This window comes from Stomoxys calcitrans, chromosome 4, assembly GCF_963082655.1.
Source record: "Stomoxys calcitrans chromosome 4, idStoCalc2.1, whole genome shotgun sequence".
Taxonomy (NCBI): domain Eukaryota; kingdom Metazoa; phylum Arthropoda; class Insecta; order Diptera; family Muscidae; genus Stomoxys; species Stomoxys calcitrans.
Window position 1 is genome coordinate 127,799,659 of NC_081555.1, and position 26,322 is coordinate 127,825,980.

At 39.0% G+C, this 26,322-nt stretch overlaps 1 protein-coding gene across 1 annotated transcript in view; it reads right to left on the reverse strand.

The window, feature by feature from the left end:
• The window catches only part of LOC106089809 (uncharacterized), a 71,701-nt gene extending 48,014 nt beyond the window's left edge, over positions 1-23,687 (reverse strand). Inside the window, exon 1 of the mRNA XM_059368200.1 lies at positions 23,315-23,687. The gene's annotated coding sequence lies outside the window, so the exon portion shown is untranslated. The remainder of the gene's footprint in view (positions 1-23,314) is intronic.
• Between the last annotated feature and the right edge of the window lie 2,635 nt (positions 23,688-26,322).

Consider the following 26,322-nt stretch of genomic DNA (forward strand, 5'->3'; position numbering starts at 1 on the left):
CAGAGTATGCGGGGAAGATGATGAGACGTAGGAGCATTTCCTGTGTCATAGCCCGGCTTTCGCGGCTTACAGACAACGGCACTTAGGGTTAGGTTAGGTTTAAGTGGCAGCCTGCCATCAGACTCACTTAGACGTTTTCGTCCATTGTGATACCACAGGAACAGAAGAAGGAAGATGCCTTCTAGTTCCTACCGTTGAACCATACAGATCGGTTTTAAAAGGCCAACAACTTACGAAAGTTTTCAGAAGCTTGCTCTTGGCTGTCTCTGAGTGGTGCAGGTTAATCTACACTAACTTCAGGCAACCCATGCCCCCTAGCCTCCTCATCGGAGGGCAGGACCATTTTTACCAGGTTTTCGTCCATTCTGTTACCACAGGAAGAAAAGAAGGAAGATGCCTTCTAATTCCTACCGCTAAACTATTAAGACCGCTATAAAAAGCCCAACAACTTGTAAATGTTCACATCCGCTAAATCAGCCAGGTTCTCAAAGATATGAGAAACTAAAGTGTAAATCCTTCTGACTGCTAGTGCCGGACACGCACACCCAAAAGTGTTCTATAGTCTCTTCTTCTTTGATGTCCTCACAGCTTCTGCAAAAGTCGTTGCTGGCAACCTTCAATCTGTCAGCATGTTTTCCGATTAGACAGAGACCTGTCTCTTTTTCTTCAATGCCCTCACAGCTTTCGCACAGGTCGTTGCTGGCAACCTTCAGTCTGTCATCATGTTTTCCGATTAGACAGTGACCTGTCATACACACAATGATTAAGACGTCTGTTCTAACCCTCTTCAAGCCTAGACTAGGCGACATAGTTTTGGAGTGCTCGCAGGCCCCTCGTTGTGACCATTTATCATTCGTTGTCCTTCGGGCGTGATTCTAAAAACTTAGCTTAAATGTCGCTAGAGGCATACCCACAGATTTCACCATCCCTGGAATGTGTAGGGTAGTTCCTAGTCTCGCAAGCTCGTCCGCTTTACAATTCCGTGGGATATCTCTGTGGCCCAGCATCCAGAACAGATGAATTTTGAACTGTTTAGCCATCTCGTTGAGAGATCTGCGACAGTCGAGGGTGGTTTTAACACAGTGTCCATAGCCGCCACATGACCAAAGAGAAAGCTCCCTTAACCTCACGGCAGTGGTCGCAGCAATTGGACTAGCTATAATATCCAGAGGCATTAGATGTAGCATTAAATTCAGTGCATCAGATGGTGTACGGCTGTGATGCACAAGCAATCCACCCTTTGGATTCGGTTGAGTATTGAACAGTAGGTGGACTTTTGAAGCGCCGTCTACCAAACCACAACATTAACAACCATACACACAATACCACAACATTAACAACCACACACACACCACAACCACAACCATAACATTATAGGTCTGATAACTGCAGTATATACCCAATGCATGACGCGTGCTCTTAATCCTCAACTTTTGCAAATGCCTCTCTTGCAGGTGTATAGGGCAGGAGTTGCCCTTAAATAATTGTCATTGTTTTCTGTGATTAGTTGCTTGGGCAGAAGTTGCCCTATACCCGGCACTTATTGGGGCACAATTCCAGACATACACCAATTAAGGGGCGTGATATATTGGGTTGCCCAAAAAGTTATTGCGGATTTTTCATATAGTCGGCGTTGATAAATTTTTTCACAGCTTGTGACTCTGTAGTTGCATTCTTTCTTCTGTCAGTTATCAGCTGTGACTTTTAGCTTGCTTTAGAAAAAAAGTGTAAAAAAGTATATTTGATTAAAGTTCATTCGAAGTTTTATTAAATATGCATTTACTTTCTTTTAAAAAAGCCGCAATTACTTTTTAGGCAACCCGATAGAAAACAATTATCAATTTTGTATGTAGCCCAGACTTTCTGACTTAAATTTTCTTTTTCGAGGTTATTTTTTGTACCCACCACCATTAGATGTGGGTATACTAATCAAGTCATTCCGTTTGTAACACCTCGAAATATTGATCTAGGACCTCATAAAGTATATATATTCTTGATCGTCTCGACATTCTGATCCGAACTAGCCATGTCCTTCCGTCTGTCTGTCTAAATCACGACAGCGCTTGAAATTTTGCACAGATACCTTATCTCGATGTAGGTCGTTGGGGATTGCAAATGGGCCATATCGGTTCAAAATTGGATATAGCTCCCATATAAACCGATTTCCCGATTTGACTTCTTGAGGCCCAGCAAGTTTTGTTCGATTTGGCTGAAATTTTGCACATAGTGTTCTGTTATGTACGGTCCAAATCGTTCTATAACCTGATATAGCTCCCATATAAAACGATCTCCCCATTTGACTTCTTGAGCCCCTGGAAGCCTCATTTTTCATCCGGTTTGGCTGAAATTTATTACACAGGGTTCTGTTATGACATCCAACAACTGTGCTAAGTACGGTCCAAATCGGTCAAGAACCTGATACAGATCCCATATAAACTGATCTCCCAATTTGATTTCTTAAGCCCTTGGAAGCCGCTATTTTTGTCCGATTTGGCTGAAATTTTTTACATAGTGTTCTGTTATGACTTCCAACAACTTTGCCAAGTACGGTCCAAATCCACCAAGAACCTGATATAGATCCCATATAAACTGATCTCCCAATTTGAATTCTTGAGCCCATGGAAGCCATAAATTTTGTTCGATTTGGGTGAAATTTTATACATAGTGTTCTGTTAAGACTTTCAACAAATGAGCCAAGTACGGACCAAATCGGCTAAGAACATGATGTCGCTCCCATATCAACCGATCTCCCAATTTGAATTCTTGAGCCCATGGAAGCCACAAATTTTGTTCGATTTGGGTGAAATTCTGTTCTGTTAAGACTTCCAACAATTGAGCCAAGTACGGACCAAATCGGCTAAGAACATGATGTGGCTCCCATATCAACCGATCTCCCGATCTGACTTCTTGAGTATTTACAAGGCAAGAATTTTATTCGATTTGGCTGAAATTTTGCATATAGTGTTCTGTTACGACTCTCAACAACTGCGCTAACTAATGTCCAAGTCGGTCTATAACCAGATATAACTCCAATTTTAGCAGAATCCATGGTGGTGGGTTCAGGCCGATTACAGGCTGAGATGTATGTCCTTAGTGGCATGGGGCGAATTAATATCTGCACCCTTTTTTCAACCTAACCTAGCGTGCTGGTGTAAACTATGCAGATTTTTAACTGAAACGGGTAAAGTTTCTTGCTGAACGAATGCTATCATCAGTACCGTAGTGTTGTTCTCTAACCACCCATCTGTCGGGCCTACCGTTCATAGTCACACTGTACAAGAGCAAATCTGGAGGGGTGAAAACTTGAAAATGTGGATAAAAATACTAGGTCAGAAGAGGAAAAACCCTAAAAGGTTTTTGAGTCCTCAGACCAAACTTTGTTTAGAGCCATTTCAATATTGGCCCTGTGTGTTCTGTACGTACGGTCAGTTGTAATCTTGCTACAGCCTTTAAAAATTGAGATATTGAGCTGAAATTTGGCACAGATGCGAATTTCTTTCGTGCGGTAGTAGAGTTTTTGATTGGGAAAATGTAACTGCCATATAGACCAATCTGCCGAATTTAGGTCTTTAGCCAAAGTGAGCGGTTTATATGGAACCATTAGATTAGCTAGGGGTCTGCAAGGGCAAATTTCCTATTGCCACAATTCAGGAGCCATGGACGACCCGGAACAAAGTTTCTGGACTGAACTACATTAACTACCAATTATTATATGGCAACACTGGTACTCGGCCATACAAATTTAAATTATGTATTTCCCCAGAGTTCTCAACGTCGGATGCCACGGTGATGAGACAGGGAGACGGTGGAGCATATCATTTTATATGCCTATCGACTCTCCGACACCGCCACCCACATCGGTGCTGCAACGGTGGGTGGGGAAAGCAAAACAGACAGGAAGTGAGGCACCAATAGGGTGCGATGCAAACTCCCATAACATTTCGTGGGGTAGTACCAACATTAATAAGCGGGTCCTGGCAGAATTTTTTTATACTAACGACCTAATAACACTTGAGATTGGTAGCACCGCTACCTTTTTTAATAGGATTAGGGAGGGGGTATTAGATGTGACGATATGTTCGGAATATCTAATAGATAAGGTTCAGGATTGGAGGGTCTCCTTGGAACATTCTTTCTCTGACCATCGCTACATTTGGTTTAGAATAGCACGGCCAGCGCCGAATCCGATAAACTTCAGGAATAGGTTGAAACCTAACTGGACAAAATTCGGAAGGCTACTCAGCAGAAGGCTTGGGCAAGATAATTTAGATTGTCCAAGCATAGAAGAAATTGACGAAAATGTCAACAGGATTACGACTGCACTGGTGGGGTCTTTCGAAGACAGTTGTCCAATACGGGAAAAGAAATCAGCCTAAGAAAAACCCTGGATGACCGAGTAGATTCGGAATATTGGGAAAGAGTTCCGCAGACTTCTTAACTGAACACGTCGTAAAAAAACGGAAGTATATTGGAATGTGTATTACACACGGCTCAAGGAGTACAATAAAATTATCATAGAGCCAAAACGTGCCTCCTGGAAGCTTTTCTGCGAACAGGTCGTTAGCGTTAATGACGCCACGAAGACAAAAAAAGTTTCTCTCAAAAACCCATGTCCAAACTGAAACATAAGTAGACGACATGAGAGTGAGAGCAGAGAGAACGGAGGACATGTTGAGGCTTTTGATGAAAACCCATTTTCCACAGGATATGGCGGGACTCACGCAAACACCGGAATCTTGGAATAATGATGATGATCGAAGGTTTATAATTAAGGAATTTATGGTGCAGCAATCCTTGAAGAGCTTCAAACCATTTAAGTCACCCGGACCTGATGGAATATTTCTGGCGCTACTACAAAAGTAGGCCGACTTACTATGGAGGTTACTTTTTAAAGCGAACAACAAGCCGATTATTGGCTTAGGTTTATGTCCAAAGTGGCATGGGGCGGATTAATATCCGCACCCTTTTTCAACCTAACAAAAACTTAAATCAAAATATGGTTTTGAAGTTTCTATATATTTTTTGTTTGCCTTTTTAAAATTAACAATAATAATTATGGTTTTCTTTATTTCCAGGTTTTTTGTGTACTTTGGTCGAAATAATTTAAGGTAAGTTCTAAAAACTCTTTTGTACGCTATACGCATATTTATTTCAAATTATTGTATTGTAAGCAATTTGAATAAGCAAAGAAAGTAATAAAATGAATTAAAAAATGTTTCATACATACAAAAGTTTAGGTAGGGACATGAATGTAAACAAGCTTCACAGATATCTCTAAGATAAAAGCCATCTTCACCAACAATCGCTTCTTCATTAGGGTGATCCGCTGCTGCTTTGCCTATTTTTTTTTTGCTATGAAAAGCCATTCGCAGAGTTAACATTGGCAAGCTCTTAACCATAAAAGTTGAGTGACCGTTTGACAGGGGATTTGATGCGGAGCAGACGCATCAAGTTCACAAATGGAATATTTTTTTTTTTTTAATTCATTTATTTGGCTATAAAATTTTGCAAGTATTTCGACTGCGACTGCATACAATAGCCGAATTTCCATTTGGATCGTGTTATTCAAATCAAATCTTGTGCAATGCTTCGATGCGAAGTGTTTATGGCGGCTTCGATGATGATGATGATAATGATGGCATTGCTAAGATGATGCAGATGATGATGATGGTGCTGATGCTGGCCGAAATCAACTGCATACACATTATCACCTGGCCCTCACTCGAGTGTTATTGATACAGATTTGTGAAATTTTATTTTGGTTTTTATTCGATTTTTGTAATTTTATAATTTACAAACGTTTAGAGGTCATATAGTGTTAGTTTTGATGTGGTTAGTTGCCATGCTTAAATTGCAGAGGAATGATGTGGACCCACCATCCTAAAGTATAGTCTATTGTAAATAAAACTTGTTATGGTCGTCCATTCATTGACATTTTAAGACAAAAGTTTTTGCCAATTTATTTTTTTTTATTTATTTATATTGAACGCGTTATTGGTTGTTTTAGGGGGAATTTTTAAAAGAAAAATAAAAATATTATGGTTATAACCTTGAAATTCCTAAATAGTTCCTGACCTTCAACTCATTAAGATTGGCGGTGTCATTTCATAGGAATTTTTCCAAGATTTCAAATTCCGAAGAACTGAATAGCATCGAAACCCTTAGAAAAGACTTTTGACCATAACTATGATTTGTAGTTTACTAATAAATATGGGATAAGGTCTTGGAAACTTTTTAAAGAAGATTTTTGCAAAAGGTCTTGGAAATAAAAATGCTAATTATATATTTCTGCATTTTTCTGAAAAACAGTTTATTGACCGATTTAAGTCATGTCAAAAACATTTATGTTTAAGTCATGACAAGACATTTAGTGAAGAATTTCAGATAAATCGGATAACAATTGCGGCTTCCAGGGGCTCGAAAAGTCAAATCAGTAGACCGGTTTATATGGAAGCTCTATACAAATCTGAAATAATATGGCCTATTTGCAAACGACCGACATTAATGTCATTGGTTTAAGGAAAGTTTATAGGATTAGGCGTCTCCCAAACACTAGGCCTCAAAATTGGTTATCAAATTAGTTTTCTTATCTCAAATACCTTTCATTTGAGCCACATATTGGCATGGTCGGTAAATTTTTACCCTTTGGGGGGTGTTTTGGGGAAGGGGTGGTGTTTTTAATACGTGGTCCCACATTTAGATATCATATTCGTATTCTACTCCCAAATACCTTTAGTAAAGCCCCAAATTGCGATAGTCAGTAAATAATTGTTGTTTATGGAGTGTTGTGGGAAAGGGGTAGACCCCCAGGAAATACCCCAAATACTATTTATTTAAGCCCCATATTCCCATGGTCAGTATATAAGTCCTGTTTGGGAGGTGTTTTGGGGAAGGGGTGGCCCCCAGAAACGTGGTCCCACATTTGGATATTAGATTCGTGTTCTACTCGCAAATACCTTTCATGGGAGTCCCATATTGCCATGGTCGGTAATTATGTCCGATTTAGGGGTGTTTTGGCGGTTGGGGTGGTACCCTTTACACTTAGTCCGACAATTGGATATCAGATACGTTTTCTTATCCTAAATATCTTCATTTGAGTCCCATATTGTCGTGATTGGTCTAAATATATGTTTGGTAGGTTTTAGGGTGGGGCGGCCCCCCTAGGTTTCCCATCCGAATTTTGAATACCAAATTTTTATTTTTAGGGTATTATATGAGAGCTCAAAAAATTTCGCTTAAATCGCATCACCCATCTCCGAGATCTGGCGTTTCTGATTAGGGTAAGGGGGTGCGGATATTAATCCGCCCCATGCCACTATGGACATACACCTAAGCTAGTAATCGACCTGTTGTGCGCTCTGAATACTAAGTTACCTTGAAAAAAAATCCAAGTTAGAAATTCGGTGCTACTTACAAAATCCCTAATTGTTTTCCATGGTTCAAATCTGGTATTGTGTGCCCAACTGAGTATCTGTGTCTTTTAGGCACGAAAACCGGGTAATGGCATAGAAAATGCTCCAACGTCTCATCATCTTCCCCACATGCCCTACACATGATATCACTTGCCGCACCGATTTTACATAAGTGAGCTCGTAGTCCTATGTGACCCATTATGATGCCAAGAGCTATACTCACCTCCTTCTTACTTCCTTTCAGTAATAACCTCGACTTCTCACGAAATGGATCCCCCCATAGGATTTTCGCCGTCCACAGTATTACATGCGCATTCGTCGCCCACATCCTTAACTCGTCGTTAACGCGTCGACCCGAAAAGCTTCAAGTTAACCAAGTTTATTGACAGCAGTCCTCCGGCCTTCACGGTCAAATTATCTGCCCTTTCATTCCCGCTTACTCCCGGCAACCAAACGATGCGAATTGTGTCAAGATTGTTCGTCACCTTACCGTCCTGGTTGTTATTGCCCTTATGGGCATTTTACTGTCCGTAAAGATGTTCACACTCGACGCCTTCGCGTTAGCACCACACCACTTCACGCATTCCGTGATCTCCCGGATCTCCGCCTGCAGGATCATATTACGGTCAGGCAGTCTAAAACAGATCTCAGTCCTTGGGTTCTTAATGTAGACCCCATGCCCACTCTGTCCTCTAGCTTTGACCCTTCTGTGTAACATGATCTTCCAGATGGCAATATTGGGGTCCATCAGTCCAAGACTGTGCCGCTGCATCAGTGCCTCGCACTCGACCCCAAGTGTCGTCTCTGATATCCGAAATCTCTTCCCTTCCTTTCCTTCCATTTATTGTAAGTCATGTCAAAACATTTAGTCCAAATTTAAATCTCGAAATAGATTTATTCGGGAGCTATATCCTAATCTGAAATGGATAAAATCGCCATTTGCAATTCCCAACGACCTGTTCAAACAGAATGGCTGAGTATAAAATAATAAGATTTATTCATTTGTCACAAAGCACGAATTTCTATAATAAATTTTACAAGATTTGCAAGCGTTACTCTTTTGTGAGTTTTTTATGACATATTGAAAACTTTTCACTTTCGCTTATGACGTTTGGACATAAAGCAACGTTGCAAGTCAACAAAACTTCCAAAAAAACACTCTTTGCATAACAATGGATCGAGGTCTTCGCCTTCTTAGCGTTGCAACCAGATGCACAAGATTATAATAACCTGTGCTAAGTAAATAAAATAACACCTGTTTGTTTCTAAGAAAGAAAAATACCAGTATTTGAAAGAAGCCAACAATTTAATAACAGCTACACCCAATTTATGTTTAAAGATTTCATGTTATTAAATAACTGACACAGACACATGTCTGCAAATTTATTAAAAATCAAGCAGCTATTATTATACCCTCCAGCAAAGGCTGGGGGTATTCTAATCTTGTCATTCCATTTGTACAGCCTCGAAATATTGATCCGCGTCCCAATAAAATGCAATTCTTAATCGTCATGATATTTTAAATCAATCTAGCCATGTCAATCCTTCTGTCCTATCTCCCTTCTTCTGTGAAAATCATGGCAGCCTCCAAAAAATCCGATGCAATCGATCCATATAACCTATGATTGTACTTCTTAAGACCCAAGATGACGCAATTCTTGTCTAAAATTTTTACCAATGACTTCTCCTATGACCTCAAACAATCGGTACATAACCTGATTTACCTCCCATATCAATCGATTAAATTGTTTGAACCTTTAGGGGGCGTAATTCTTATCTGATTTGGCTGACACCAACATCCGTGCGAGGTATAGCGCCATCTATCCATTACTCCCATCCATTGCTCCCATCCATTGTTCCCATTCGCACCTGAATTCCTGCTGATTTTGTTGAAATTTGACATGAAAAATTTTTACCAAAATCGGTATTGTATTGTGGAAGACACCGTAGCGCATAGGTTAGCATGTCCGCATATGACGCTGAACACCTTGGTTCGAATCCTGGCGAGACTATCAGAAAAAATTTTCAGCGGTGGCTTTCCATACCATGTAAAACTTCTTTCAAAAGAGGTGTCGCACTGTGTCACGCCGTTCGGACTCGGCTATAAAAAGGAGGCCCCTTATCATTGAGCTTAAACTTGAATTGGACTGCACTCATTGATAGGTGAGAAGTTTGCCCCTGTTCCTTAGTGGAATGTTCATGGGCAAAGTTTGCAATTTGCAATTATGGAGGAAATCGATGTGCAACATTATATTGGAGCTTAATCTAAATCGGAGCCGATTTTGACCGAGGTCCGGAGGTTTTGGAGGAGTTGGAAAGTCTTGTCCAAACTATTGAGAAGATCGGTTGATTATGGCGCTTGGAAAAACTTCAGAAGTGGAAATCGGTGCATACATACATGTATGTGGGATTCTAGGGTCCCGGCCTCCACTTCATAATATTTCTATAGAATTTGTTTTAAATGTCCTATTAAGACAAAATTTCATAAAAATTTTCTCGTAAAACAAAAAATTTATGAAAAAATGACAAAATTGTTATGAAATGAAATATTTGCTAAAAACAAAATTTCGATGACAATTTCTCTAAAGACGAAATTTTAGTGAAAATTCCCGTAATAAAAAATTTGGCCTAGGCCAAAACGACTTCGTCGCCCCAAAAGGCTTCGGAGTCACCAAATTTACTGTTCGCAAACCCTCTGACCTTCACGACAAAATCGTCTGCTCTTTATGTAGTGCCATTTCTTTCTTACATTCCAAGAATGAAGGCTAGTTTACAGACCGTGAAGGTGTTCACACTCGATATCCTTGCGTTAATTCAAAAACTTCCTAAATAAGGAAATGTTTTCAAGCTGAGATTTCTGTTACACCCAATTAGCCAAAAGGTTAGGTTAGGCTAAAAAAAGGTGCGAATATTAATCGGCCCTATGCCACTATGGACAAGGAAAAAGACTTCGTCACCCCAAAAGGCTTCGGATTCACTAAATTTACTGTTGGCAAACCTTCTGGCCTTAATGGCAAAATCGTCTGCCCTTTATGTAGTGCCATCTCTTTCTTATACTCCAAGAATGACGGCCAGTTTACAGTCCGTAAAGATGTTCACACTCGAAATCCTTGCGTTAATTCGAAAACTTCTTTAATAAGGAAGTGTTTTCAAGGTGAGATTTCTGTTACACCCAATTAGTCAAAAGATTAGGTTAGGCTAAAAAAGGGTGCGAATATTAATCCGCCCTATGCCACTATTCGGCTCGTTTACTAAAAAGTAAAATTCAAGTCAGGAATCCAGTACTATTAACTAAATCCCTAATTATTCTCTATTTCACGCCCCTTAGTAGGTTCAATTGTCATATTGTGCCCACACCTAAGTGCCGGTGACTGTTAGCAGCTAAAACTGGGCAATGACATATGAAAAGGTCCAGCGTCCAATCATCTTCCTCACATTCCCTACACATGCTACCATTTGCCGCACCTTTTCTGCATACGTGAGTTCTTATGGCGAGTAATGATAGCGACAGCTATGCTGATCCTCTTCTTACTTCCTTTCAGTATTAACCTCGTCTTTTCACGACCCGGATCACCCATAGGATTTCCTTTGTCCCACAACCGTTTCACTGTTCCACAGTGTCACATATATCTTATACTCCAAGACGGTTTGTGGCCTTATCGCTCTGGTTTTTATTGTCCTGATGGCCAGTTTACTATCTGTAAGTATGTTCACACTCAACATCCTCGCGTTGACACCATGGCATATCACGCATACCGTGATCGACCGGATCTCCGGCTGCGGATCATATTAGACAGACAATTGAAATAGTTCTCAATCCATGGGTTCTCAATGTAGACCCCAGACCCATTCTGTTCTCTAGCTTTCATCCATCCGTGTATCATTAACTTCAAGATGGTAATACCAGTGTTCCCGTCACGAACGTGGGCCAATATGACGCACCACGTTTCCTTAGTAAAACGATTTCGATATCTGATAAAGTCAAATACTAAGGAGTAATCTTGGATAGGAACCTTAATTGGAAGTGTCACATTCAGGAGCGTACTAAGAAGGCTCACAGATGTTGGGCACTATGTAGATGGGCCGTAGGCTCGAAATGGGACCTGAATTCGAGGATTGTCCACTGGCTCTACAGGAGCGTAATTAGACCAATACTTACTTACGCATCAGTAGTTTGGTGAAGTGCTATGGAAAAAAGTGCAAATTAAGTAACATACAACAAAATCAGAGAACATGTTGTCTTGGCATAGGCGGGGCGATGAGGATCACGCCCACTAGGCCACTGGAGACTATTCTAGATATTCGACTCATTGACATACATATTACGTGTGCGGCAGCTATTGCGGCTATGAGACTTAAGGCGATGGGAGAATGGATTAAGAATGGGATCAGTTCATACCATTGTGGTATAATCGAAGCGACGATAGGAAACCTGTAAGGAAGGGAAGAGGTTTCCGATCGGATACCTGAGATGAACCTTGAAGTCGAGTGCAAGACACTGCTGCCAGCGGCACAGTCTCGGATTGACGGAACCCTAGTATTGCCATCTGTAAGATAATTTTACGCAGATGGATCAAAGCTAGTGTGGACCTGGGGGTCTACATTGAGAACCCAGGGACTGAGATATGATTTAGACTGCCTGACCATAATACGGTCCTGCAGACAGAGATCCGGGCGATCACGGAATACGTGAGATAGTTTGGTGCTAACGCGAGGACGTCGAGTGTGAACATCCTTACGGACAATAAAATTGCCATAAAGACAATAACAACCAGGACGGTAAGGTCAAGAACAGTCTTACAGTGTAAGAAGAAGATTAACACCTTCTCTAAGGATGCCAAATTCGCTTCGTTTGGGTGTCGGGCCATAACGGAGTAGAGGGGAATGAAAGTGCAGACGATTTGGCGGTGAAGGCCAGAGGACTGCCGTCAATAAACTTGGTTAACCCGAAGCCTTTCGGGTCGACGCAGTCCGAGTTAAGGGAGTGGGCGACGAATGCACATGCAACATTGTGGAACAGCGAAGTGGACGTGAGTTATATTTGGATATAGCTGCCATATAGACCGATCCTTCGATTAAGGGTCTTAGGCCCATAAAAGCCACTTTTATTATCCGATTTTACTGAAATTTGGGACAGTGAGTTGTGTTAGGCCTTTAGACATCCTTCGTCAATTTGGCCCAGATCGGTCTAGATTTGGATATAGCTGCCATATAGACCGATCCTCCGATTTAGGGTCTTAGGCCTATAAAAGCCACATTTATTATCCGATTTTACTGAAATTTGGGACAGTAAGTTATGTTAGGCCCTTCGACATCATTCGTCAATTTGGCCCTGATCGGTTAAAATTTGGATAATGCTGCCATATAGACCGTTCCTCCGATTTAGGGTATTATATAATATTATATATACCCGAGGTGGTGAGTATCTAAAGTTCGGCCCGGCCGAACTTAACGCATTTTTACTTGTTTAATTTGGCCTAGATCGGTTCAGATTTCGACTAACTGCCATACAGACCGATCTTTTGATTTAAGGTCTTGGGTCCATAAACGTCGCATTTATTATCCGAATTCGATGAAATTTGACACAGTGACTTATGTTTGGCTTTTCGATATACGTATCCGATGTGGAAAAATATTTTGTTCTACAAAATTGAACAGAGATTTGTATTTATTAGACCACTTAATGTCTGTTCCGAATTTGGTCCAAATCGGACCATATTTCGATATAGCTGCTATGGGTACATAAATTGTGCATTTTTCATCGTGTTATGACGTAAGGTGGTTTACATATATACTCCAGGTGGTGGGTATCCAACGTTCGGCCGGGCCGAACTTAATGCCTTTTTACTTGTTTTTGTTTCTATCCCACTGTGCGTCGTTAAATTAAGTACGAGCATATTTTTTTTGTTTGGAGACGAAACCTATTGATATTGGAAAAAATCGGTTCAAATTTGGGTATAGCTTGCATACACATGTTCTTCCGATTTGAACTAATATTTCAATTTTGTAGTCATTTGTCAACCAAGTCTTACGAATTGTGGCACGAACGATTCTCCTATGACTCCCGACATTCCTGTTGAATTTCATAGAAATCGGTTCAGATTTCGATATAACTCCCATTTCTCATGCACACCCAAAGTGTTGTAGAGTATCAAATGTTCGGCTTTGCCCGACTTTAGTGCGTCCTTACTTGTTTGTCTTTAAAGAGAAACAGTACAAAGAACTCAACAAATGTGATTCATGGTGTGAGGTGTTTAAGATTCGTTGTGAATAAACAAAAATTTTCTTTAGTACTACATAACATAAATATTAGCCTTAGTCAGGTAAACTTCAAATGGAACATTAAAAACATTCTTAATAAAATTTTTGTGTTTCGAATTTGGACTATGGATTATAGTTTTTTATGGTTTCATGAAAAATGGTGTGGCATAAAAAACTAATGCACATAGCTTATAGTAGACATCCGCTTGATATTTATTTACGAATTGTGAAGATGTTAAGTTTTATGGCAGTTCAAAAAGCAAACTTGTGGTATTGACATGTTTGCTATGTGAGGGAGTAAATAAACTATGACAGAGTATGTTGCAATGGCCTCAAATGGTAAAGCAAAATTTGTACTTCCCTCCCATATGCATTTCACTTTAGCTGTATATTGTCCCGATCTATTAACATGTGCGCTCTGGAAATTATTTGAAGGTAGTCTTTGAGCATTTGCATCGCATTTTGTTGCTTTGGCCTTTATTATGCCATCTTTTGATTCATTCAAACAAAAGCCGGTTTTCCGAAAATCATATGTTTAACGAAGCCTTGAGTCGGTGGAGCGACAAAATGTTTATCTATCACTTATGGTCGCTCTATTTAATCCTTCCTTTAATTATTTATAATAGTTGATATAAAAATCAACAAAATATTGTCGACCTCAACATAGTTGAGCGTTTCAATCATAGATCAATAAAATTATTTTCATAATTGTATAAATTGCAAAGTTTATAGCTTCGACCTTACGTGATTCTCATTAGGCTAATTTAGTTTTTTTCCAAACATTTTGTATTTCACAATGCATCTAATGCAGCAATTATTTGGCGCGTTTGTTCCAACCAATGCGTTTCATACAGGGAGGATGGTCATAAATAATGTTCACAAATACTGCCACCGCCATAATTAGACCAATTTTTCTGTATATGTGTTACAGAATTGGACTATTTAAATTTTTAATTTAATAGTTTATCATTTGCGGGGCAAGTTTAAACAAAATGATCGTACAAATTATAAATCTAATGAGCCCATTGAAATTTGCACTTTTATGCAATTAGTGTTTGTGTTTTTATATGTATAAACTTTAGAGCTGTGATAATAGTGATCTTTACCACTCGTATGTGATCGCTGTCAAGTCAAGGTTATCATTGGCCTATGCTTAGCTATAGCCAGAGTAAAATAGAAACTTAAAAAATAATCAAAATCTAGTTATGATTCCATGCAATTAAAAGTTATTGCTGGCTGATTATTATTATTTTGTAATGAATGTGTCAATACTGGTTAATTTGAATAATACTTTGTGCACTCTGAGCATTTGCATTTGATTGGATCAATAGTCAATTATGATGTCTAGCAAAGTTATGAAGTGTCAATGATGTGACACAGCTCAGTTACAGATACTCTGTCTGCCATGAATATCGTTAATCCTACAATATAAACAAAACGATTACAAGATAAACAAGTAAAAAAGCATAAAGTTCGACCGGGCCGAACTTTGGATACCCACCACCTTGGGCATATATGAAAACCCCCTTTTGGCACAGTCCTGTAAAAATTGGATAACTTTTTTGCCCATGAACATTCCACTTAGGAACAGGGGCAAACTTCTCACATATCAATGAGTGCAGTCCGATTCAAGTTTAAGCTCAATGATAAGGGGCCTCTTTTTTATAGCCGAGCCCGAATGGCGTGCCCCAGTGCGACACCTCTTGGAGAGAAGTTTTAGGAGGGGAAAACCAAGCTGAAAAATTTTTCTGATTATCTCGGCAGGATTTGAACCCAGGCGTTCAGCGTCATAGGCGGACATGCTAACCTCTGCGCTACGGTGGCCTAATAGGAAGTATTTATGCAAAATTTCATGCGCCTAGCTTTACTCCTTCGAATACCACCGCTGAAAAATTTCTCTGATGGTCTCGGCAGGATTCGAACCCAGGCGTTCAGCGTCATAGGCGGACATGCTAACCTCTATGCTACGGTGGTCACCGTCATCGGTGAATAACTTATGCACCCAAATTCGACACGGATATTGAGTGGGCTAATAAATATAAGTCACGTTTGAATTTTGTATCTCAAATTTCAACAAAATCGGGTAATAAATAAAGCTTTTATGAGCTTCAGACCCTTAATCAGTACATCGGTCTATATACAGTCCGATCTTTACCATATTTGGGTCGGATAGTGGGTGGCCTAAAGCAACTTACTGCTTCAAATTTCAGCGAAATCGGAAAATAAATAAAGCTTTTATTCGCTTCAGAACCTTTATCGGGACATCGGTCTGTATGGCAGCTATAACTAAATATAGTCCTATCCGAACCATATTTGGGACGGATGTCGGGAGAACTAAGACTACCCACTGTTTCAAATTTCAGCGAAATTGGTTAAAAAAATAACGCTTTTATGGGCTTTAGACCCTTTATCGGCAGATCTGTCTATATGGCAGCTATATCTAAATATAGTCCGATCTGAACCACATTTAGGTCCTATGTTAGGAAGCGTAAAACCAGCCAATGTTTCAAATTTCAGCGAAATCGGTTAAAAAAAAATAAAGTTTGTATGGACTTTAGACCCCTTATCTGGAGATCGGTCTATATGGCAGCTATACCTAAATAAAGTCCGATTTGATCCATATTTAGGTCAGATGTCGGGAGGCTTAAAATAACCCACTGTTTCAAATTTCAGCGAAATAGGTTAAAAAACAAAGCGTTTATGGGCTTCAGACCCTTAATCGAGAGATCGGTCTATATGGCAGCTATATCAAAATATAGTCCGATATGGACCATATTTGGGTCAGATGTCGGGAGGCCTAAAATTACTCACTGTTTCAAATTTCAGCGAAATCGAATGAAAAATAAAGCATTTATGGGCATTAGACCTTTTATCGGAAAATCGGCCTATAAAGCAGCCATATTCAAATATTATCCGATTTGGCCAGCTCAAGAACTTAACCAGCGTGCATCAAGAAGACGTACCTGTGCCAAATTTCAGCTCAATATCTCAATTTTTGAAGGCTGAAGAGTGATTATAACAGACGGATGGACAGACAGACACACGGATATCGTTAAACCGTCTTAGAATTTTACGACAATCCGAAATATATATACTTTGTAGGGTCGGAAATTGATATTTCGATGTGTTGCAAAGGGAATGACTAAATGAATATACCCCCTATACTACGGTGGTTGGTATAAATATTTAATTTTAAATAAAATAAATGCATAAACAAAATTTCTTTACGCCTCATAAGCATCGAACATACATTGATTTGGTTCAAAACAGATTGTAAGAATATTCCTAAAAAGAAAAGAAAAAGAAGAAAACCCTCCACTATGGGTTGAAGGCGTACTAACTTCTTCATTCCATTTGTAGCACCTCGAAATACTGGTCTACAAATGCAAATTTGCCCATTCCATTAAGGAAAAGGGACAAACTTCTTACACATCAATGAGTGCTGTCTGATTCATGTTTAAGCGCAATGATAAGGAACCTCCTTTTTTTGGCCAAGTGCGAACGGCTTGCGACACCACTTTGGGGAGAAGGTTTTACATAGTCGCCAGCATTAGGAGGGAACAATCACCGCTGAAATTATTTCTGATGTTCTCGCCAGAACCCGAACCTCTGCGCTACGGTGACCTTCTCGATGTCCTCACAGCTTCTTCAAAAGTCGTTGCTGGCAACCTTCAGTTTGTCAATATGTGACCTGTCATGACGGACACAAAGACTGAGACGTCTGTTCTAGCCAATGACAGCAAAGCGGTAGACCCCTTCAAGTCTAGATAAGGCCACATAGTTTTGGAATGCTTAAAACCTCCTGTTTGTGACCATCTATCATTCGTTGTCCTTCGGGCCTGGTCCTGAAAAATTTAGCTTACATGTCACTAGAGGCACACCCACAGATTCCAGTATCTCTGGAATGTGTAGGGTAGTTCCTAGTCTTGTTCTTTCTTAAGAGAGCACTTATTATACCCTTCATTTCGTCATTCTGTTTGTAACTCCACGAAATATTCGTCTAAGAGCCCATAAAGTATATATATTCTTGATCGTCACGACATTTTAAGTCGAACTAGCTATGTCCGTCCGTCTGTCAGTCCGTCCGTCCGTCTGTCTGTCGAAAGCACGCTAACTTTCGAAGGAGTAAAGCTAGCCGCTTGAAATTTTGCACAAATACTTCTTATTGGTGTAGTTCGGTTGGGATTGAAATGGGCTATGTCGGTCCACGTTTTGATATAGCTGCCATATAAACCGATCTGGGATCTTGACATCTTGAACCGCTAGAGGGCACAATTCTTATCCGATTTGGCTGAAATTTTGCATGAGATGTTTTATTATGACTTTCAACAACTGTGATGAGTATGGTTGAAATCGGTCAGTAACCTGATATAGTTGTCATATAAACCTATCTGGGGTCTTGACTTCTTGAACGTCTATAGTGCGCAATTCCTATCCGATTTGGCTGAAATTTTGGACGACGTGTTTTGTTTTGATTTTCAACAACTTCGCTAAAAATAGTTCAAAACAATCTAAACCTGATATAGCTGCCATATAAACCGATCTGGGGTCTTGACTTCTTGAGCGTCTAGAGTGCGCAATTCCTATCCGATTTGGCTGAAATTTCGGACGAGGTGTTTTGTTAAGACTTACAACAACTGCGCTAAGAATAGTTCAAATCGATCCAAAACCTGATATAGTTGCCATATAAACCGATCTGGGGTTTTGACTTCTTGAGCCTCCACAGGGAGCAATTCCTATCCGATTTGGCTGAAATTTTGCACGACGTGTTTTGTTGCAACTTTCAACAACTGTAATAAGATTGGTTCAAATCGGTCCATTACTTGATATAGCTGCCATATAAACCGATATGGAATCTTGACTTCTTGAGCCTCTAAAAGGCGCAAGTATTATCCGATTTGGCTGGAATTTTGTACAACGGTTTCTCCCATGACCTTTAACATACGTGTCGAATGTGGCATGAATCGGTTTATAGCCTAGTACAGCTCCCCTATAAACCGATCTCCCTATTTTACTTCTTCAGCCCCTAAATCGTATCAGAAAGTAATTCTGCGTTGATACCGGTCAACTAATCAATTGCCTATCTCTTTTCCTACTGGGTGTTACAAACAAATGCATTAAGTACCACATAGAAAATCGAATAAGAAATGCCTTCGCAAACAATTAAATAGGAAAACAGCATCTCCAAATTTTCAACAAAAAAATTGTTGGTCGAATTTCTTGTTTACTTTAAAAGATTTTGTAGGGTTCTTCTATAAATTTCCAGCAAACAAAAAATTTGGAAAATCGCAGCATAAATGAGTCTTAAGTAGCCCGAACAATATTTTATAGGGCGAGGTATTCAACTTTGAAGGTCCACCAATGGCCCCAGGCCCCTGAATTTTGAACATAATCGGCTTAACAGCTCAGATCACATAAAATTTCGTGAAGATATCTTTTCGTTCAAAAAGTGCAGCATCTTGTTCAGAAAACTTCTTTAATTTCTGAATTTAAGAGCCGCCTTTGGGGGTCGAATTTTTCTCAATGCGATGGCTGAAAAGATTAAATTTCAACTGTTATAAGTTCTGAGCCACAGATATTATTAGAGAGTTTTAAAGCAAATGAGCTCCCAAGACCAAAAACTACCTAAAACATTTAAGGGAAACCGGAATTTGTGAAAATGCCTTTAGTGACAGTAAAATAATCCGGAATGAAGCCCAAAAGGCAACGAATAACCGATCGTCAAGAATTGCTCCAAGAATATATGGACCAATTTCAACTTGAACTTGTGTTAGGTTAGGTTGAAAAGAGGGTGCAGATATTGGGTTGCCTAAAAAGTAATTGCGGATTTTTTAAAAGAAAGTAAATGCATTTTTAATAAAACTTAGAATGAACTTTAATCAAATATATAATTGCCATTTTGTTCGATAACCTTTTGCCATCTTCCAGGCAAATTTAGTATTCCACGCTCATAGAACTTCTGGCCTTTATCTGCAAAAAACTGAACATAGTGCGATTTTATAGCCTCATCATTGCCGAAAGTTTTACCATTTAAGGAGTTCTGCAAAGATCGAAATAAATGGTAGTCTGATGGTGCAAGGTCAGGGCTATATGGTGGATGCATCAAAAGTTCCCAGCCAAGCTCACTCAGTTTTTGGCGAGTGACCAAAGATGTGTGCGGTCTAGCGTTGTCCTGGTGGAATATGACACCTTTACGATTGACCAATTCAGGTCGCTTCTCCTTAATGGCTGTATTCAATTTGTCCAATTGTTGACAATAAACATCCGCATTAATCGTTTGGTTCTTTGGAAACAGCTCAAAATATACCACACCCTTCCAATCCCACCAAACAGACAGCGTAACCTTCTTTTCGTGGATATGAGCTTTTGAAGTGGTTTGAGCTGGTTCACCATGCTTGGACCATAATCGTTTTCGACTAACGTTGTTGTAAACAATCCATTTTTCATCTCCAGTTATGATTCGTTTTAAAAACGGATCGAATTCATTGCGTTTAAGGTGCATATCACAAGCGTTGTTTCGGTTTGTTAAATGAATTTCTTTCAATACATGTGGTACCCATATTAAAATTGACGCCAAACAAACAAATATAAACAAAATTTCGCGCACTTTTTTTCTAAAGCAAGCTAAAAGTAACAGTTGATAACTGGCAGAAGAAAGAATGCAATTACAGAGTCACAAGTCGTTGAAAAAATTTCTCAACACCGACTATATTACTACTATATTACCGACAATTACTTTTTGGGCAACCCAATATTAATCTGCCCCATGTCACTGTAGACATACATACATGGGGCTTAGTGCCCCATGTCACTGTAGACATAAGCCAGTAATTGGCATGTTGTGGGCTCTAAAAAGTTGCCTCGAAAAAGAAAATTTAAAGTTAGGAATTCCGTGTTGCTTACAAAATCCTTAATTGTTTTTCTTACCATTCCCCCGGGTTATGCTTGGTATCGTGTCCAGCAGTACAGATTTTGCATAAGTGAGCCCGTACTTCCTTTCAGTAATAGCCTCGTCCTCTCACGATCCGGATCAGCCCATAAAATTTCCGCCGTCCTACCGACTGTAGGAATTCCGTGCTGCCTACAAATCCTTAATTGTTTTTCATACCATTCCTCGGGTTTTGTCTGGTATCGTGTCCTCACCTAAACACCGGTGTCTATCATACGCGAAAGCCGGGCAATGACATAGGAAATGCTCCAACGTCTCATCATCTTCCCCATATGCTCTTTTACCCCACAGATTTTGCATAAGTAAGCTCGTAGTCCTATGTATCTCGTTGTGGCACCAAAAGCTATACTTACCTCCTTCCTACTTCCTTTCAGTAATAGCCTCGTCTTCTCACGATCCGGATCACCCCATAGGATTTTTGCCGTCCTACCGACTGTTTCCAGAGTGTAACATGCGCGTTCGTCGTCCACGCCCTTAAATCGGACTGCGTCGAACCAAAAGGCTTCGAATTAACCAAGTTTATCGACGGCAGTTCTCTGGCCTTCACGGCTAAATCGTCAGCTCTTTTATTTCCCCTTACTACGTTATGGCCCGATGCTGATTTTGCCATCCTCAGAGAAGGCGTTAATCTCCTTCTTACACTCCGTGACTGTTGACCTTACCGTCCTGGTTGTTATTGCCCTTATCGCCATTTTCCCTTCCGTAAAGAGGTTCACACTCGTCGTCCACGCGTTAGTACCACACCACCTCATGCCATCCGTGATCGCCCGGATCTCGCCCGAATCAGGTCCGTCTAATGGTCAGACAGTCTAAAAAAAATCTTAGCCCTGAATTCTCAATGTAGAGCCCCAGGGCCACTCTGTCCCCTAGCTTTGATCCATCCGTATAACATGATCTTCCATACGGCGAAGCTAGGGTTCTGTCAGTCCACGACTGTGCCGCTGGGAGCAGTGTCTCGCACTCGACCTCAAGTGTAGTCCCAGGTATCCGATCGGAAACCTCCTCCCTTTCTTCCAGGTTTCCTATCGTCGCTTCGATTATCCCGCTATGGTGTGTGCTGCTTCCATCCTCCATTCATTCTCCTTGAACTTAAGAGGTCTACCGCTTTGCTGTCGATGGCTAGAACATGAGTCTCACTCATTGTGTTCCTCGATATGTCTCTGTTTGATTGGAAAACTTGCTGGTAAAACATAAACTCTAGGTTACGATTTTTGTTGTGAGTACATGTGGGAACAGGAGGCCACCGTAGCGCAGAGGTTAGCATGTCCGCCTATGACGCTGAACGCCTGGGTTCGAATCCTGGCGAGATCACCAGAAAAAAATTTTCACCGGTGGTTTTCCCCTCCTAATACTGGCGACATTTGTGAGGTACTATGCCATGTAAAACTTCTCTCCAAAGAGGTGTCGCACTGCGGCTCGCCGTTCGGACTCGGCTATAAAAAGGAGGTCTCTTATCATTGAGCTTTAACTTGAATCGGACTGCACTCATTGATATGTGAGAAGTTTGCCCCTGTTCCTTAGTGGAATGTTCATGGTCAAAATTTGCAAATTGGACATGTGGGAAGAGGAAACTTAAAAACATTTGTTGTGTGTCTGTACTACACGGATAAGCGGAAGTTCTACATTAATGTCTTGTTTCTTTGACTTGACTGAATTAGTGGATGTGAGCATTCGCAAGTTGCTGTTACTGAGTGTTTCAGTAACAGCAACTGGAAGGCATATACAATATTTTGTCTTCCCATTTCTCTTCCCTATTCTCCTTAAAATGTCGAAGTGATTCTATTTGCAGACAACCATTGGAAACTAATCCAAATTCATTGCATTTTACATTAAGAGAAAATGTTTGGCTTAAGACAAGATTTCATTAAAATTTCGTCTTTAGAGAAGATTTCATTGAAATTTTGTCTTCAGAGAAAATGTCCATCACTTAAAGCTCATAGGCTAAAATTCATGGTCAAGATTCTTGTGACAACTCAAATCAACCAAGCACTCCAAAACGAGACCTTCAACAAATAATTGAACAAATAATAATTACAACCAAACAAGTTTGTATAGCTTATATGTGTCGATTGAAACCCAGCCGCTTGTATAGAACAAAAGACTTAAGACACGAACCTCGAACAGTTTAAACTATTTGATGCAATAAGAGAAATAATTATTATTTACAAATAATTTTGTGGTTGGTTCGGCTTGAAGTCATGGAAAATTATTAAAAAACAGATGTTGGTGTGTTTTTTAAATTGTTTAATTTTAATTGTTAATTAATTGTTTATTTTTCTAGTTGATGCAATAAAAAAAAACTATTGGGTTGCCCAAAAAGTAATTGCGGATTTTTTAAAAGAAAGTAAATGCATTTTTAGGAAAAACTTGGAATGAACTTTAATCAAATATACTTTTTTTTACACTTTTTTTCTAAAGCAAGCTAAAAGTAACTGCTGATAACTGACAGAAGAAAGAATGCAATTTCAGAGTCACAAGCTGTGAAAAAATTTGTCAACGCCGACTATATGAAAAATTACTTTTTGGGCAACCCAATATTATTTACATTTGCTTTTATGACAATTCACAAAATAGCAAACTTCTGCAAAGTGGATGAATAATCCAATTTAAATTAAACTTCAACTTAATTAAAACGTAAATATGGCGGCATGTTAAATGTCCCAAATGTCAGCTTACATTTATCAAAACTTACCTTAAGTTCCGATTTTTTTAGCTGCGGCAATTGAAATGAAGGCGGATTAAAACCAATGAAAAATAACACAAAATCGCATACATTCAACACAAATACGCTCACAATACTATTTTAATTAATTATTGCAACATTTTTTTTTTTGTTTTGGCAAACTTTTAACGAAACGATTTCAACAAAGCTCACAAAAAAAAACGTGAATACACAATTACAAAATACTATAAAGCCGCGAGAGAGTGGGAGAGACCGAGCGTCTATTCAAATGCCAAAAAACCAACTTTATTTGGTGCTCTTTTTTGAGTTTTTTACAGGTAAATGACAAATGACGACAGGTGGCAATGATTTGATAATTTATAATGAAAACAACCCTTTTGCTTGAAAGATTTGGATTAAATACAACAAGCGCCAACTTTGGAGTTTTAACGGTGTTTAATTTAAAACGACAAAATGATTAATTGCTAAAATTAATCTTAAAGAATTAACAAAATGTGTTTTAACTTTTTTAATATTTTATTTTTTGCCACCGAAAATGTTTCGCTTTTGTTTCTAGTACATATCTTATGAAAGATCGGCGCGTAACTGACACTAAAAAAATGTGAAATTGTTTTCTTACTCTTTTTTCTTTCTCTTTGCGCAATTTCCAAGACATATGGTATGTGAGTGTACATACATAAAACGTATGTACCTCTCTGCGATAGAGGGAATACAGCAGCAGAGGGTGTGTCATTGTCGGTTTCACTTTGGTGCGAAGAAAATAAAAAAAAAAAACAAACAAAAATGAAACGAAAAGTGATTTCAACAAAAAAATGTGTTTATATCCGCTTCAACAAAGAAACGAAATCGAAAAGAGTTGGAGAATTATATCAATGAAAAAGGTTTTAGCTGTGCCATGGTACATGCATAGGCATATAATCTTGTAAAAAGTTTCAAATCAGGTTGTCTTAACTGGCTCTTAGCCAGCAAAGTGCAAATGGAACAAATTTCTCTTTAGTAATGCGAAGAAAAGATCTTTGAATGGCTAAACTTAATTTAAAAAAAACCCTATATGTTTCCAATTGAGGAATTGTATATAACTAGCATCCCGGTGATCCGCTTCGCTGCCCCCCGCTTTGATACCCCCTTTTTAGTGTGGGACTTCCAAAAACTTAGGTAGTCACTCGTTTAATAAGATTGTGAAGTTTTGTGATAATTGAAATATGTCCCCTTCTGTGAAGAAAGTACCAAATAGTACCAAGAATAACAATACATAGGGAAATTATTAGGTCGCCCAATATATATTGTCAAGGTATAAATGAATCCCAATTTTGAACACTAGCTTAATTGGTAAAGAAAGTACTATTTTGTATGTCTTAGTACCTAATAGTACGATTTCAAAAAAAAAATATTGTGGTTGTCCAAAATTTACAGTCAAGATGTAGTTGTATCCCAATTTTGAGAGCTTAAGATTTTAAGATATATTTTAGTTCATAAATGTAAGAATTAAAACAAAATATTTTAACCGCCCAATATTTACAGTCAAGGTGTAAACGTATCCCAATTTTGAGTTCTTTAACTAAATTCTTAACGAATGTACCAATTTGTATGTTTTAGTACCTAAATTTACGATTTTGAACGATCCCAAAATTTATAGTCAAGGTGTACTTGTATCCAAATTTTGAGAGCTTTAGCTTACTTCGTAAAGAAAGTATCATTTTGTACGTTTGAAAACCTAAATATTGTAATAAAGAATATCTTTCAGTTTCCCAACACATTCTTCCTAGGTACCAATTACACCCCAGTTAGTACGTTTTCTTCCACATGTCGTATTTTCGTCAAGACTGCAATAATGTTTTTCAAATTGCTTAATTTTAGCAGTCCCCGTCGCCTACAGCGAAAATAAGCTATTTCCTACTATGTTGCACTTTTTGGTACGAAAATGTACGAATTTTGAATGGATCATTTAGTCACCCATTCTATATTTTCTTTTTGTACCTACATGCCAAATTTCAGACCTCTAGCTCTATCCATGTAGAAAGTACCAAATGGTACCACTTCTGGTACCAAAATGTGCGAATGGTGAATTATTTAGCCACTCATCATAACTCGTAGTTGTAACTACATGCAAAATTTCAGATCTCTAGCTCCATCTGAACAGAAAGTACCAAATGATACCAAAATGTACGAATTTTTAATAGAACATTTAGTCACCCATAATATATTTCTTAGTTGTATCTACATTCCAAATTACAGACTTTTAGCTCTATCTTAACATAAAGTACAAAATGGTACCAAAATGTACGAATTTTGAATAGATCATTTAGTTATCCATCATTGATTTCTAAGTTGTAGCTACATGCCAAATCTCAGACTTCTAGCTCCATCTATAAAGAAAGTACCCAAGAGTACCAACTTTGGTACCAAAATGTTCTAATTATGAAAAACCCTTTGGTCGCCCATCATATATTTCTAAGTTTTATTTTACCTACATGTCAAACATGTACGTGTACGAATTGTAAAAAGATGATAGTCACCCATCATATTTTTCCAAATTTCAGACCTCTAGCTCTATCTAAAAAGAAAGTACCAAATGGTACCAATTTTGGTACTAAAATGTACGAATTTTGAATAGATCATTTTGTTACCCATCATATATTTCCTAGTTTTACCTACATGCCAAATTTAAAAACTCTAGCTTCATCTGTACCAAACGGTATCAATGGCGGTACTAAACGTACGTTTTCTCTCATTACCAGTAATATTTTTCCATTTTTTCTTTTCACCCTCATCCTTTTGCACCAGATGTCCTTAAAGTCAAATTCCTAAATACTACCTCTATTCATCCGCCCTGTACAAAGTTCACCAATTTCGTACCTTTTAGGTACTTTTTTTAGTACCTACATGTACAAATTTCTAAAAACTCTTACTGTCACCCAATTAAGGTTGCCATAGTGTACCTAAGTTCCAAACTGCAGAGCTCTGGTTCAATTTACGAAGAATGTACCAAATAGTACCAATTGCGATACTAAACGTAC